The sequence below is a fragment of the Mya arenaria genome, chromosome 3, assembly GCF_026914265.1.
Source record: "Mya arenaria isolate MELC-2E11 chromosome 3, ASM2691426v1".
Lineage (NCBI taxonomy): Eukaryota > Metazoa > Mollusca > Bivalvia > Myida > Myidae > Mya > Mya arenaria.
The window spans coordinates 76,358,370-76,375,235 of record NC_069124.1 but is presented as its reverse complement, the minus strand read 5'-3'; the positions used below and the strand labels follow the sequence as shown (position 1 = coordinate 76,375,235).

The window sequence follows — 16,866 nt, the reverse complement described above, 5'->3', positions numbered from 1 at the left end:
CAGACCACATATACATCCAATTGCTTTACTGATAAATGCTCGGTTTAAAGGTCAGCGAAAGTCGCGTTCACCTTGCATGCGAATCTTATGGGGGATTGATTGCGTTTATATTAAGTCATACATCTACATAACCAGATAATATTATTTTTTATCAATATAAATTGAATAAACCGCCTTGAACTGCCACAACATATAAAAATTTATTGTGGATTAAACCCAGTGATCGGACATTCAGCCTCCTACTGTCTCCCGTTTAACATATTTTCGAAGTTAGTAGACAGCTAATCCATTTATTTGTTGACGAATTATTGAAATTGTTGTAAAATGTATGTATTATATTGCTACTTATTTGATTTTATCGTTGGGCCATTTATGGAAAAAGGGTTACCAGTCACAATTAGACATCGTTTAGTACAGTAACATTGGCAAGTTTCAAAGGGGTATGAGTAATGGAACAAAATATTACCAACATACATTCGATTTTGTATGTTTTAAGATCACTGTCAGTGGATTTGTACCTGTGTCGTACCGTATCAACGAATCCGTATAGGTGTCAAGTGGATACTTATCTCCAATACTTATTTTTTCGTTTTCTTTATCGAAAATTGAAATATAGAATGTGAAAACTAAGCAAGATATGTATGAATAATTCAAAATAGTCATATATAATGATAATTTCTATGTCTGATGTGAGTATTTGCATTCATTCATTAACAACTGGATAATCTCTTAAAGAGCGGACATACACTATTAAAATGGTTTGCTTTCGGATACAAACCTGTTTGGCAAATGGGTTCAATTGTAGCCGTTCCTTTGTACTTAATAATAATAATAATGAAGACAATTAAATAAAGAACATTCCAGTTGAAGTAAATATTTCGATTTTGAATAGTTAATAGTCGATGGAAAGAGGAAATCATTTGTCATCAAATTACCGTTTGGTATCACATAAGGCTAGATATGATTAATGCTTGTTGTGCAAATAATGGCGACATCAATGATGTGAAGGTACTATGATTTATTCTAATCAACAAAGGGATGTTTGAGCGTTAAATGGATAGTTGAGGGCGTTGTGGAAGCATATGTTTACAGGGTTGGCAGTGTTCCTGTCATATTTAATCTGCATGTCATTGATTAAACCATTTTATTTGAATTTGTGTATGCATAACGCTTGCATTCTTTTTTGTGGTTAAACACTTACTTAGTTGCAGTCCCATTTTATTGCCCAGAAGTTGCTTTCCCCGACAAATAAGAGATAATATTTTATCTAGGCTGTCAGGTCAAATTAAGAAGATTATAATAAGCCATTCCCGTAAATATCCACAGGACACTAAATTTAAGTTTAATTGTTTATATTCCATTCAATTGACGTTGAAGAAAGCTCATAGTGTAAGATTTATGGACGCTATAATTACGTTAATATCATATACTCGTAATGAAACTCGTTCTAAAGCCTGTGGCATGTTTACATAAATCAGCTAGATATATGACTTGTAAATGGTAGTTAATTGTTAAGTTATTTCACTTTCCCCTTAACGTTGTTTATTTCGAAGAATGTCTTATATTAAAGCAATCTGACAATGTCTATGATACAAAAACGTATACAATTTCATCACGGAGGTATTACACTTTACAATAAATGTGTTAAACTAGTCAACGGAACGGTTTTTTTCCAATTTTATATTAAGACATATAATTAATAACGATCCACGAAGTAATTTCATTCACGCCAAGTAACGAAATGACACCATGCACAATTCTTTCTACTAAAATAGAGCCAAGCAGCATAGATTTGATAAATTCCTGCTTGACTCATTATGTTTCTTCTTTTGAATTTTCTTCCCAAATTAGACCTAGATTCTGTGTTAATGGGAAAAGAAACAAGGAAGATTTAGCAGAATGGCATAGTAGAATCAAAGATGTTTATATCTTTATAACATAACATATATTTTTTCGTACATGAGACATTAAATGAAACGTGAAATATTTAGACAACATCTTACTGAGAGAGAAGTAATAAAATAGGTGCATGCGAAATAAATGAGTAACAAGGTTCAAACTCCCCGAGGAATCTTTTGTCGCAATATAAACTGCGACTACTCTCTAAAACGAATTATATTTCATCGAAGAAATAATATATATAGGTTTCAGATTCTGACAGCCAGTGGATGAATCACAAAACGTTCAGGAAGTACATGAGCTGGGACGATAGTAGAAGAGGTCTTTTAAGAGAAAAAATCGCTATATGCATAAGAGAGTATGTAAAAAGTGAGAAAATATTGTGTTGACATACTATGCAGCGTACATTATATGAAGCATGGAATTGTGATACAGGGATAAACTAAACGAAGTTTTGGAAAGCGTGAAACGTAAATATAACGTATCCTCTTAGTTGAATTCCACCAACCGCATTTGTCCGCACGCAAGTTATATGGGATATTCCGTATGCACGGAAATCTGGACGGTACGGGATAATTATTTGTTTAAAGAGTTATATGGCAGTTTACGATGATACTGTTTATAAATCTTGCAGTGAATGTAACGTCAAAGGCAAATGGAATTTTGACAACCGCATTACCCAGTATTTGTGACATACTATCTTGTATACATTTCATTAACAGCCTGGACAAGTTACTCTTCAGTTATAATGGCTGATCTTGTGTATTTCACCTTGTATACTGACCTCTAGGCGCTCTCTGTAATAAGGCAAAAACACACTTTCATGTCGCACTTTTTACTAGCTTTTTCGATTCCTATATTTGTAGCGGACGTAAATTCTGCTTTGTGCTTTTGTTAATATCGTATCCACCTAATCCTACCACTAATCCTATGGCCAAGACTGCCAAATCATTTAACGATGCTCCTATTTCAATCTTCGTATTATGCCAAGTGCATTTAATAATTTCGTAAAATGTTAGCTATTTAATGGAATCATGTAGATGTGCCACTCTCATCAATATGTCAAAATACAGTATAATATTTTCCAACAGTTCTTGGAGTAAGTTCAGTACTTTGATGGAAAACGTTAGTTATAACTTTTTTATGTATACACTACTTTCATATGTGTTTAAATTTCTTCATAATAAGTTGAGTTGAGCTGTTTACAAACGATTACTTTAATGGGGGTTTTGCATGTTGTAAAACGGTCTTTAGACTATATAGGATAAGAAACCTCAAAATCAGTTTATAAATATGAGAATAAATGTATCAAACAGATGGAATTCGTTCTGCTCCCCTAATAGATTATGTGATCACTTAAACACGGCGTTTTTTACTAAACGCGGCCTCCCGGACATAATTGTGTTTGGTTTCTTGTAACTGACAATGGTCGTACTTTGTGTGATTTGTCCCAGAACACTACGCCCCTACGAAATAGTTTTGTTTATCGAATTTTAGTATGTAATACTGTCATTGCGGTTTATGGAAACGTTCCAATATGTTGTGACATAACATTTATATACTTTTATTATCATTATGCCACCTCATTCAAATGAAATTATTTAAAATTAAACAAAAAACAAAACAAAATAACAGTATGTAGTATCATTTAACTAACTTATTAATCCTTAAATTTCATAAGAATTTCAGTATGGAATGTATTAAACTAAACAATATTCATTTGTGCTTAACCGTTACTTTCTATCTGAGCTTTGACGTGTTTTGACTGAATATTCAACATTTTAGGACATTTTATGTTTTTCCCGCCTCGCGATGAGTTGTATTGTTGGGTAAACAAGATATACCATCCGTGAAAATCACATTACGGACTTTATTGTTAAGGTAATCCATTCATTTAGCAAAGACGCGGTGAAGGAGATGGACAGTTCTGAAATTTAGCATGACTTGATCTCCAGAATAATAAATTTCCATCCCTTTACAGAAATGGCAAATAAACACATTTGTAGGTTGTATTTCTAACATGAGGTCACACGATATTTACTTCACGGCAATGTATTCGATTAATCAAAGCCTCCTTTAACCCGAACACAACGCCTCCTGTTTATGTTCATGTGTTTCTATTGTACTATGTCAATTTGTTAGGCGTTGAAAAAGTATGAGGGTAGTCATGTGATTGTCAATCATTACATACATGTTCACGAACCTTTGTTCAAACCACAATGCACAAGTATGTACTTTTATGTTATATGTAAGACCTTTGTAAGTAAATCTTTACTGATATGAAATTAAATGTTTTCGATACTTATTTGTAAACTACTATTGCTTCTGCTGGAATATTTACTGCTTGTTTGTATTTGGTTGCTAAATCTTGTTGAAATAGAAGAAAAATCAGCACTTCAACGATTACAACTTCAAAAGTTTTGACTCTTTCACTTTAATGGTGGTCGGAAGTTGTTCATTTCCGTTTCTGTTAAGCAAATGACCATCTTAACTGTTACTCTAAGTGCTGTTTGTAAGTATGGGGAATTCAAATCATTTTGTGAATATCTTGATATTATTTATCAGACTTCTAAATATAGTAAATATACAAATCTGAAGAATTTCAGAACTCTTTTACACCATATAACATGTTTTTTTCATTGAAAAACAGACAAAGACTGCTATTAAAGCCAATACTAAAATATAGAGATTAGGAGAAGATATAAAGAATTGCTTACAAATATCTTCGAAAGAACTCCTTAGTTTAGAGAGAGGGACCTTTCAACTCATTTGGGAGTATCCCTGAAGGATCCCAGTGACTCAAGGGATACACCCTCAGTATAGGCCGATTTGTAAACCCACTGCGAATATCGGGATTCCGATTACTTCTGATAGTGTCCGCAAGTTGGAAGCTCACTGGAGTCCGCTCATTTTCAGAATTGTTCTCAATGCTTTATTTTTATTCAGGCTAGTATTTTATTGGTTAAAAATTTAGTAACATATAATCTGAAAAAGACAGATTTCTCGAGGAAAGAGTGATTGAACGGTAAGACATAATATTGTGTTGAAATTTATGTAACAAATACTTGCGTATTTTAGATCAGGATTTTTTTTATATTATATCCAGTTTACTATAATGTTCAAGTTGGAAGTCCGGTGACCTCTTACTATGTTGGTATCATTTGTAAGGTGTGTATAAGTAGAAAAGAATGTGTAAACACTATACCGAGACAAATATTGGAAACAATGAAAACTCTTTATTTGGACATTTATTTTACATACATGTTATCAGAATGAATGACCTTTCAAATCATATTTAGGCACCAGGCAACGAAATAAAACATAATTGTAAATGGTTCGATGTGAATCTCTTTTTTTTTACAACAGATACCTTTTTAAATAATATCTTGACAGTTATCATTGAGCTTAATTGTATGTTTCTACATCCAGTTTTAAAAACTTGAAATAAGAGCAACGTTGATATTGTATTTATTTATTCTTAAAACTGGACTGCAATTAAAATTTTATTTATAACTAAAATATTTCAAAACTATATTTTCACTCGTGGCTGTAGCAAAATAAAATACGTTCTAAGACTGAAATAAACATATTTGTTTGTCTTTGTTTTCTTTTAAACTTAATTTTGTAGATGTATTGTATGTCCCTCACGCGCAGCTTTGATCGCCGGTGACGTATACTGTCATTCCTACTTTAGTTTGAGAAGAAATATTTATCCAAGTTTTTTTTATTTCATTATTAACCAATGATTAACTGCAAACATTTTTAATATTCATATTCAGCAATATACTTTAATTATTGTACAAATTTCCACGCACAAGACAATTAAATGAAACATGTGATACATTGACCAATTTACAATGGTCGCCATTTACTAAATGAAACGTCCAAAATGATCAGAATACATGTATGTAATGTATGACCGATGGATTAAAAACTACACTTGATTCATGATAGATGGGTATTCAATTACTCCCACTGTCGAAGCTCAGTCGTATTTGCTTGAAGACGGGTCGTTTTCCAGATAATGAGTCAGGACAACGCTTTTTGGTTTTCATTTGACATGTAGCAGATTATTTATGCCTGGGGTATTAATGTAAATTTAGTTTCATTGCAATGAATTATAACGAACGCAAATGTTTGAGCAAGTTCAGCTTAAAGAAAACGTTTGAAAAAATATTATCATTTCCAATAACTCATTATTCTAATTAAATGCAGTCTTGTTTTATATGTATTGATTTTTTTAGCTAATTTGCTTTTTTAATGTACACCGTTAAAGCTTTGCCACTAGGACAGTGACAAACAGTATCATATCATACATCCCATTGCAAAAAAGGAGTATTGTCATTTTGGTGATCTGTGCAACCTCGTCGAAACGTGATATCGCTTATGATGGACACATTCAACGCTATTTACCATAAACTTTCGTGTTTAATATTCGATTCCTTGTGGTTTAATCTCGTCTATTTTTATAGACATGATCTATTGTGGAAGCCTTGGTGATGTATTCGGTTTTGTCATGCAAACGTTTTAGCCTTTGCCACACATTTTGTTCCACACTGTTTTATGTCAAATTTTCTTTACAAGCTGTTTTGGAATATCTCCTGCAGACATTTTGTTCCAATCTGTTTTGTGTCAATTTCTTTACAAGTTGGTTATGAATATCCCCTGCAATCAGATGTTTTAAAATATCCACAATATTCTCTATGTTTTATAGGAGCCATATCATTGAACGTCATTTTCTTGTTAAGCATGCATTTATTCGTGGTTTAAATGGATAGAAATCGCAATTATTCTTTGAAGGCCCGAAAAACTTACATAGCTATTCCAACGTATTAATTAAACTAGAAAAGTATGTTTCAAGTTATAAGAAATGCTGGCCTTTCTTCCGCAAACTAGTGTTACACACTGAATAATAGGTGAGTGTAAAGGTAAATTTGTAAGGTTATATATGCTTTTGTAATAATTTGAATTGGCTAGTTAAAGGGTCTGTACACCAGATTGGCACCAAAAATAATATTTTTTTGCAACGAATCTCAGAACAATTATTTAATAAAATGTTTTACTCTTTGATATCATAATTGTAAAAAAATACCAACATGTGAAAAAATAATCGAGTCGGAGGCCGAATTCTAACCGTGCTACGAAGGCTTTCTCTTAATGGTTGGAATATTTATGCTATAAACCTAACTTGGTGATAGCAAGTGATACCATCGACTAGCCAATCACGCATAAGGAATGAATTCTACTTGGTAGACATACCTAGTAATCTATTTTAATGGAAAAATACAAAAACCTGCGACAATTAAATTAATTGTAAACTATGTGGTACTTCAGTTAGTAAGTTTCAATGCATTGTACACATCGATAAATTTATGTAAGTTTTCGACAATTTTCTTTTGTTTTTGGCTATTTCATCATACGAAGTACAGCCCCTTTAAGAACTCAAAGCACAAGGAGAATAAAGCGTAAGAGAAAGATAAACAATAAAAAGAAATAATGAGAAAAACTACGTGATCACAAAAGAGCAACGGGGAGTTAATTTAACGACAAGAACACGCAAACACCACAATGTTTCATTAGTATCTAAACAGTAATATCATTATACACAGTAAATTTGAAGAAAAAAAGGTCCACCTGCGCATCTAGGTGTTAGTCTTAAACAACCTACGCAGGCGTACCAATTATGTTCGGGCAATAGTTTTGTGCATATATCCATAGACTTTGACATACAAATAATAAAGTGACATTTTGATACCGACGCGGTAATTCTTGATAAAAGGGGTGTTCATTTACAAGCTAAACGCGAACGAAGAAGTTTTATTAACGGCATTAATCTAAAGGCGAATGCTATTATATTGTATTGTCGTTCCGTTCCACACTTTATAACGTTTTATAAATCATCTCCATGCGACCCTCTTGTCGATGATTGAAATATATCGGAATGTAACGGCGATGAGCTGTTCTTTGCGTTTTGAATGCTAGAGAAGCTACGTGATTTAGCAAAGTAGCCAAACATGCAATGAACATGCTTTTGAGGCAGACATATCAACATAAATTTCGAGAAAATACAATGGTAACTATGGGACAACCTCGGAAGTAAAAATTTCAGATATAAACCCTGTTCGGAGGCACAGGGCAAGGGCCAAAACGACACTGAACTAGAAACACACTCGAACTGACACCACATACACACATACAGACACCACAAGCAGACCAAATACACATCAAAATAGCTTTACCAATAGTGATGTTATTACCACCTTGGAACTGTCAGTGAAACTCGACCTAAATCGAGTCTATTAACAGCTTAAAGGTACATACATCTACATAAATATATATAGTAATTTATTATAAATAACAATTGGGATTACCGCCCTTGAACAGTAACATAAACCAAATACGTACTCATTTAGGGTTGAAACCAGTTATCGAATTTTCAACCTTCATCTTCAGGGGTTTCTGTCTTTTGAATACTTTTTCTTAATCGGTGTGCGGACTTGTACCTGTCGCTTGTCATGGAATACAGTTGATACATTGGGCAATTGGTAAATATTTGAACCATTTCTATGGCTAATTGATAAAGATGCATTCTTACTCCAAAATAAGATTCACCACAATTAATAATATTATATATATTTCAAAAAAGATTGAATAAATGTAGAAAACAGTGGTTCTTGTGAAGGATAACGAGTTTAATTTGATGGAAATGGGTATTTGTTGCCCTTTCTACTATTAAATACACGGCTACAATCTTGTTATCAGCAATAAATGTTTTCCGTAAAATCATTATTTAGTAAGAAGTTAATGGTTTATCAGTCAAATTTGATGTTTGTTATACATGTGTATATATTGATTTTGAATAAGAGTCACACTTTAAATTTGAGGGTAAAAATTCTTGAATGTGGAAACATGAGCTAGATATTTTAACGTTTTTCCCAATGGTCATAGTTAATGCTCCTTTCTATGTCTGATGTGCGTTTATTTGTTTACAAGTAGATACTCTCTTAAACAGAGAGCATGTGCTAAAATTGTTGGTAAATGAGACATGCCATTCTGGCAAATGAGTCCAATTGATTCGTGTCTTGATGTAACCTTTCCTTTGCATTTAATACAGACGTATAGATTTTTTTTATTTCAGCAAAAGAATATATTATCTCTAATTGTGATATTTGAAACGATATTCAATGGAAAGGGGAATTCATTTGACGGTCAAATTACCGTTTGGTATCATATACGTATATATGAACAATATGGACAAATAATATTTGCTGTGCAAAAGACAGCAATATCAATAAAGGTACTGCCATTTATTATATACTTTCTGGTGGTTTATAGACATTTATCAGTGAAATGAAATTGATTGTTCACCGTTTTGAAATTTTCGCCCTCTCTAAAGTGAATATAACTTTTGGTGCTCAATCGATGAAAAATGTCACGATCGTACATTGAAACATATATTTTTCCTCTGTTTTTTTCTATTCCTCAGAGTTAAGAGGATGAATTTGAACAGTGTACAAGAATACGCCTTACGGGATTGGCAGTTCTTTCATTGTGTTTGTATTTGTGTATGCACTATGCTTGCAATAATTTATTGTGGTCAAACTCTGACTTAGATGTTGACTTTCCAATCAATATAAGTATATTTCTTTAGACTTTCAAGTAAAATATAGAACTGAAAATCTTTCTACATGCGTGAAATCAATACTCGTGGTCATTATCGTAATAGGATATAACTCACATCATTAACTTTATGTAATTATTAATATATTATTGGGTGTTCTTTTACATAAATCGTCAATACATGGAAGAAGTTAATGGAGATTATAAACTGCCATATTTCGCAATTTTCCACACCGCACTAAATAATAATGTTTGTTTTACACGGTATTTCCCTTTTACGCGCAAGAAAAAAGCTTTCTGATAGATGTTTTAATGCCATTATTACTCTCAGATACCGAAATTGGAGAAAAACATACACAAATAAAGTATAAAATGAAACCCTGGTTGTAGAGGGGATCCACACAATGATGAACAACAACAAATGTTAGGGCTGGGATATTTGATTTTTATATTTTTTTATATTTGTGTAACAAAGCTGCGGTTAACCATTTATTTTGAATTCCTGACTGTAAAAAATTGGTGTGGTAAAAGGTAAAACGATATTTTATATGGGGCCCTCATTACGAGCACTGGTATTTACAGCAATAAAAAGAACAGTTTTTTTTGTGTTCGCGTATTTGCATCAAGGGCAACAGACACAGTCAATTTAAACAATGACGTTCATTTTTTTTAAATGGATTGCTATACAAAAGTGGCATTTTCTTGAAAAGCGCAAAGCACGGTCAATGTGTTTGGTTGCATTTAGTATATGATGATAAAATACACATGCATCCTGTAGTTAAAATCCCTTACTATAAGGGTGGAATACTTACTAAACTATCGTCAGTGCAAAATAAAGAATTCTTACTTATAGAAGACCTTTCATCTTCAACATATGTAACATATCTTGCTTAGAGTTCTTCAGACATATGGATCAGTTCTCAATGAACATTCCTCAGGGAGACATGAAAACGATATACATGCCTTTGCGAAATTGTTAAATAAAATGTCAGAATATGTGAGGAATGTCGATCCCTTATAAGGTGCAATGTTTTAGATTAAAATGTTGCCATGAGAAAGCGTTGTACTAACTGGCTGTCAAGAAAGAGAAACAATGGTGAATAAAATACACCAAAATCTGATTATATGTAATGGGAGAACACATTTAATGTGACAAAGCTTTTAGGTAAACATGTATTGTCGAAGATACAAACAACAATCAACAGTTAACTGAGAAATATCCAGAGTTGTATTTTGATCGTTTGTATTAAACAAAAATCCGATTTTTTACTCCTCTTTTTACTTTTATGCCGAGAAGTGCAGTTGATATTTAGCGCTCATCTTGGATAAATCGTCAGTTTCACCTAGGGCATTTAAGGTTGCAAACATGCTCTCGAAAATAATTTCAGTCCTTATATTTACATATTTTCTTTGTTTTAGAAAATATAGCGACGGTGGTTCACTAAGCATAGCAGCCTAAGCTACTTCTTTTCAGCTTAAGGTTTCTGCCTTTTCGCATATGAAATAGATTTCTAAATGAAAGATTGATTTTTTTTGTTGCGATGGCAACCCCTCCAATGTAACAATGCCAAACTTTCACGATTGGGTTCAAGCGAGCGTTTTGATTAAAGTAAACTCGTTGTATCACGTATGAAAATTATGTATTATGTATTCAACAATTCTGAGTGCAAAACTACATTAGTATAGATTAGATATACCTTTGGATGGAATATATATTTCTTTCCCTGTATAATAAATTGACAATAAATATGAAATTACGGAAAGCTGAAATAATTATGCTATAAATTTGAAATAGCTATAAGACAGACGAAAGTAATTCTTAAAAACATTTGCATTTGGCATTGTAGTTTGAATTCTGTCTTAATATATTACTAAGGTTTTGACAATGCCCGTAAATAAATAAGGCTGATCGTAGATATTATTCTGAAATTCATTTCCAGTGCATTGAAATCTGTAAGCGTTTATATATCTTCATAATTAAAATGATCTTATATCTTCAGAGAAGGCACATTCACGGACACGTGTAGTCTGCAGAAAAATCACAATGAGTGAAATCTAAGAAACAAGCGGCGTGTGGAAATGTTATTTCGAAAAGAGGTTCGAACTGTCCGAGGAAGCTTTTTCTTTTTTGTCACTTTGTAACCTAAGAATACCATATCAAAGCATTAAAACCAGATAATGATCCGTAAACATGTCATCAAAGACATCCGCAGTATATGGATGTCTGGATTGAAGTCTAAAATGTCTGATAGAGTACCAAAGATTAAAGAACGAATAATATTTCAGATAAAAATATATAAGCCATCAGAAACAAGTTGCAAAAACTGATTTTAGATTGTGGTCCCCATAAGCAGCAAAAATGATTAAGAAGTTATATTTCGTGAAACCGATGAATTAATATGAATACCATAAATCACAACACGCGGGGGCAAAGATTGTAATTTCCTATCAAGAAGATCACAATTTCCTGCAGAATATTCGAGAACTGTTTTAATTGTGTTTTAAAACTCAGCTGACGAAAGGTTCACAAGAAACGCCACAAAACGTTTTATTAAGTATTAAAACAACTCATTCCGCATTCATACATGTAACGTAACATTGCCATTAATTTTCCGAGAAGGAACATATTTTCTGTGTCTGACAATGTAAACATCTTATTAATCGTAATAGGCTAAACGTTAGGACAACACATTTTACTTCAAATACAATAACGTATTTTAAATATTGAAGAAAAAGAAATGGCATTGTGATGATATAAAATAAATTTCTTCAAAAGTAATATAGCGAAAATCCATCTATTTGTCGTCCGTAGTCGCAGAAATCACTGTTCATCAAGGGAGATCACTGCCTTTGAGTTTCACATGCAATTAGATTTAAAAATACACATTGTGATATTCATGAAGATTAACCATTATATTCAGTGTACTTGTGCCTTCGTAAAGATTCTTCAAATGAATTAAGACTTGGGGCCTTTGGACTACACATTGAATTGTTAAATGAAAAAGTCTGCAGTTCCATATGCAACGATTGGAAGTGGTGACTAAAATTCATATATGGAAAGAGGTGAACGTGTTTTTTCAATGTATTTCCCAAAAAACTGTACACGAAATGATTAAAACTCAATAAGAAATATTTACTTCCATAATATTTTGTAAGTACAAATATGCTTTGAGATGAATGAAGGTTAATTGAGCAAATTGACAATCACCATCAAAATGATCTAGTTTTACAAACAAATTTTGGTATTCAGAAGTTGAATGTCAAGCTGGCTTGATAAACAACTGAATGTTGAGCTGGCTGAGTGAGTGCAACAGTATTGTCCGTTCAAAAATGAGAATTGAGCTTGTTCGACAAATAACATTCGATATTGAATATTAAGCTAGCTCGTCAAACGACATTTAGAAATAAAACGACAATTGGCATTCAATACATTTGGCATTTAATGTGACCTTGCTTGACAACAAAAGAAAAAATAATAATTACAGCGTGCTAACTTTTAAACCGTTTCCCTCGAATTGTTACCCGCTGACACCATTGGCATACATATAAGATTACAGTGTTTACTGCTTTCGAGTTTGAGTGTGTCTGTAACGATCAGTGGTTTTGTGTACAAAATGCAGACAGAATGACAATATTCATATTTTTTCTGATGCTTGTTTAAGAAGACATACTTCTAAAACAAAATTACTTTTTTAATGAGACGTCTCCCTTAAATACAGCGAATTTCGTACAACGAATAGATAATTAGCTGGCTCTCAAAACGATTTTGAATGTCAAGCTGCCTCAACAAACTATATTTGACATCCCGAAAATGAATGCCAATGATAGTCAATGCCAAGCTAGCTTTACAAACGACAGTTGACATTCAATTTCTTAAGAAGTGATTGGATAAGTATTGCTAATATGATATTAAATATCCAACTTACGGTGTCGAAGAGATGAAACATAATCGATATCTCATTCAAACAAGATGCTATGTTATTATATGCTTACATTCCATAAACTGACATCAGCTGAAGATTACGTCATTCCTTCGTCCGGATATATATTGCGCTGACGTTTGATTGGAAAAACAAAACGGTACGAATGTTCAAAACATTCAATTATATCAAAAGGTTATTAATACCCATTTAAAAAAACAAACAAGGGAGATATCACCAAATTTGCATATTGCCTTCACTTGTGATATATATTTAAAACGTAACAACGTGTCATAAATCTTGAATCGTAAAATCGTAAAAAAATGATGTTTGAGGTAATTTAATCGTGTATTCACTTACTCTTCCTGATGGTATTGTTTAAAACTTGACCTCAGGATTCGTACGCGCTCTAAAGAGTGGCTAGGACTTAGGTACTTGGTGGTTTAAAGTACTCGAGCAGTATTTTATTAGATCAAATTCTAGTACGAAGTAGTTGTTCTATTATGCATTTCTTTAATGTGGTTAAAAAAATACAACACGTAATATTTCGCTTTTCAAGCGTTATGGATACCTTAACTGTCCAAGAGTTACATCCGTTTAATGTTGACTCCTCTAACTATGGGTGTGTTAAAGCATTTTTTTAAAAAGGCAATCACACTTTAAATTAAATTTGAATAAAATAAATACTCAAATTGGACATTGAGAAGGCATTGGAAGCTAAAAAATGGCGGCCCTCATCGTGAATATTTACTAAGAGCATATGCAGAACTGAGCAAAGAAATCCAGAAAGGCAGTACCCTCGTTAAAGTCAATCATAAAACGAATTTATAAAATAAAATAAAAGTTTCGAGTATTGATTCAATGTTTTGAATAATATATCACTGTTTGTACTCATTTGCTTTTAACAAAACATACTGTAAAGCCACAAAAAGTTCATACTTTCTCTCATATATTTACACAAAACGTAAACATGTAAATAGTCAAATCCAATGTTATGTCATCGATTTTGCGAATGCCATGTTTTGATAAGTTCCTAAAAGGCGTGGAAGTGGTAAATGCATTTATAAGCGAAAATCAAAATAAGTAAATGCGTCAATTAACGATCTTTACACGACGATATGCATAATATTTTCCGTGTTTAAAGTCTCATCATTGTATTGATGTATGTCTGATGTCATGTATATACTCAATGATTTAAAACAGAAATTATGTACTATGCCAAAGTTTAAACAGTCTATTGACAGTGTAAAACAATCGTTTTGCAGCAAGGCTTTCCCTGCTGGCTCAATTGCCAACACATTAAGGCAATTTCCCGATGGTGTACAACGTCTAGCCAGTATACAAACGTTTCCTTTATTATCACGTCTCGCTTTAAACGTGGGAAGCCATTTCACAAAAGTTTTTTTTCCAACGAAATATACTTCAAAGAACCAAGTATGGGCTCTGCAATATTTATTAGGCGTTCACATTAGCTAGATTGTAGCAGAAGTACAGATTTAAGGAGTTTTTTTTATTGTTTTATATTCTTATTTTAATGATGGAATATAACAAACACAAACATTCGAACCTATGGCATATTGTTTGTTTCGATTGTTGAACCTTTTTCTTTTATAATATAAGGTAATTCTTGGATATATTGGATGCCGCTTGCCTTTTATGCTATTCTATTTTTCAAAGTTCGCAAACATTCTTAAAGCAGTAAACACAGAGTGAATACCACGTGATAAAATGCGGCATAAATTCTACGTCGATATTCAACAATTTTTTTTAATGAAGACTTTAAACAAAGTTAACTTCACTATTTCTTCACCATTTTAAATGATACATAGCGCAGTCTACGCCGTTTATAGAGTCCCGCCTTTGGTCTTTTACCAGAATTTGATTGAGAGTTTAGTTTATTAATAGAATTCAACAAACCTTTTCAAAATACAGCCGACTGAGGGAGCACTGTCAAAACATTGTTTTGAAAACAGGTTTGTCGAAGTGTTAGATGAGACTTATCTCCTTATCAAACACCGGTAATAAAACGAAGGCGGTGCTCTTTAAGCGGCATGGACTGCCCTTTGTTTCATTTAAAATGATGCAGTAAAAGAAAAGTTATCTTTGATTTAAGTCTTCATTTTGAGCAAATTTTTGCCTACCGACGTAGCATATAAAACGTAATTTATCACACACTGTAACAATAATACAATGGAAGCTACTTGTACAAACCTAGCAGCTTCAATTAAAACTATGGTCCTCATGAAAAGCATAAATACCCAAAGTCCCGACAGCCACAATTTCAACCCCGATTGCCCACGTTTATTTTGAAAAAATATGGTTATTTTTGACAAATCGTTGGTAAAAATATAACGACATCTGCGTGGATCAGGAAGAGTCTTGGATTGTAAGGACAATAGTGAGGTTGTGCACACAAACTGGTTGAAACCCCAGTAAATTTACATTTTACTGACCGTTCCAAGGCGGTACCAATTCTTGATAAACATACCTAGTTTTTTATATATAGTATGTATGCACTGTGATGTTTGTGGAGCTTTGTGCTGTTCTTCCATGTTTCCTGTTTGTGATTTTATGTTCTATGTCTTTGGCGTTTACCCAGTGCCACTAAACCTGGTTTATGTTTAAACGTTTTGCTACTGAGGTTGTTCCTGTAGCTTTTTGCATAAATAGTGGGTACTCCTTGTAAATCTGAGAGAGTCTTGGCTACTCCTTGGGAATCAGAAAGAGTCTTAGGTCCTCCTGGTGAATCTAGAAGAGCCATCGTTACTCCTGGAGAATCGGGAAGAGTCATGGGTACTCCTAGTGAATCTGGAAAAGTCTTGGGTACTCCTGATGTATCGGAAAGAGTCCTTCGGGATCGGGTAAAATAGATATATAATATGTTTTATCAATATCAATCGGGATAACCGCCCTTGAACTGTCACAACAGCATATAGAAATTCACAGTGGATTTAAAACAGTAATCGGATATTCAGCCTCTTGCTGCCGCCCGCTTAAGTATTTTCGAAGTTAGTTATCTAGTCACGAATTATTGAAATAGATGTTAAATATATGTATTACCGTGCGGAATTCATGTTATTTTATCCTTTGGCTATTGATGGGACAAAGGTTGTCCGTCACAATTAGACATGGCTTAGTTCATTTGTATGTTCCAAGTTAAGACTTGTACCTGTTTCGTGTATTGTGAAAGCATCTGCATGTGTGTCAAGTGGATACAATGCGCAGGTGGCAAACATCTCTGATGCTTATTCATTCTTTATTTTGTATCGAAAATTGAAACATAGAAAGTGAAAAAGATATCCATAGATAATTTCAAATGGTTATATATAATGTTCATTTCTATGTCTGATGTAGGTTTTTGCATTCATTCATTCATTAACAGCTCTATAATCCTTCTAACAAAGGACATTTAAAATAAAAAATGTTT

General features: G+C 32.9%; 1 protein-coding gene across 2 annotated transcripts in view; it reads left to right on the top strand.

The window, feature by feature from the left end:
- LOC128229264 (uncharacterized) overlaps positions 1–16,866 on the top strand; it is a 53,077-nt gene that overhangs the window by 19,436 nt on the left and 16,775 nt on the right. The window contains exon 1 of one of the 2 annotated variants that reach the window (XM_052941077.1): positions 4,791–4,924. The exons of the other annotated variant lie outside the window; for it this stretch is intronic. The gene's annotated coding sequence lies outside the window, so the exon portion shown is untranslated. Of the gene's footprint in view, positions 1–4,790; positions 4,925–16,866 lie in introns of those variants that run through there. 2 annotated transcript variants of the gene reach the window in all.